We start from the raw sequence: 616 nt of genomic DNA, 5'->3' as shown, positions 1-616 counted from the left end.
TTGAGTAAGTTTAGAGTGAAAGTCCAAACTTTCAGACAGAAGGAAGGTGAATCCCTCTATGAAGCTTGGGAAAGATACAAACAATTAATCAGAAAGTGTCCTTCTGACATGCTTTCTGAATGGAGCATCATAGGTATCTTCTATGATGGTCTGTCTGAACTGTCCAAGATGTCATTGGACAGCTCTACTGGAGGATCTCTTCATCTGAAGAAGACGCCTACAGAAGCTCAAGAACTCATTGAAATGGTTGCAAATAACAAATTCATGTACACTTCTGAAAGGAATCCTGTGAACAATGGGACGAATCAGAAGAAAGGAGTTCTTGAGATTGATACTCTGAATGCCATATTGGCTCAGAACAAAATATTAACTCAGCAAGTCAATATGATTTCTCAAAGTCTGTCTGGAATGCAAGCTGCACCAGGCAGTACTAAGGATGCTTCATGTGAAGAAGAAGCTTATGATCTTGAGAACCCTTCAATGGAAGAGGTGAATTACATGGGAGAACCCTATAGAAACTCCTATAATCCTTCATTGAGAAATCATCCAAATTTCTCATGGAAGGATCAACAGAGACCTCAACAAGGTTTCAACAACAATAATGGTGGAAGAAACA

At 39.3% G+C, this 616-nt stretch overlaps 1 non-coding gene across 1 annotated transcript; it reads right to left on the bottom strand.

Moving 5' to 3' along the window:
- Positions 1–6: 6 nt before the first annotated feature.
- On the bottom strand, positions 7–110 carry LOC130937673 (small nucleolar RNA R71). Its single transcript, XR_009068880.1, has one exon. It is a non-coding gene; the product is annotated as a small nucleolar RNA R71 (small nucleolar RNA).
- Between the last annotated feature and the right edge of the window lie 506 nt (positions 111–616).

The sequence above is a fragment of the Arachis stenosperma genome, chromosome 6 (assembly GCF_014773155.1).
Source record: "Arachis stenosperma cultivar V10309 chromosome 6, arast.V10309.gnm1.PFL2, whole genome shotgun sequence".
In the NCBI taxonomy this organism is placed as follows: Eukaryota; Viridiplantae; Streptophyta; class Magnoliopsida; order Fabales; family Fabaceae; genus Arachis; species Arachis stenosperma.
This window is presented reverse-complemented; position numbering and strand designations above follow the sequence as displayed.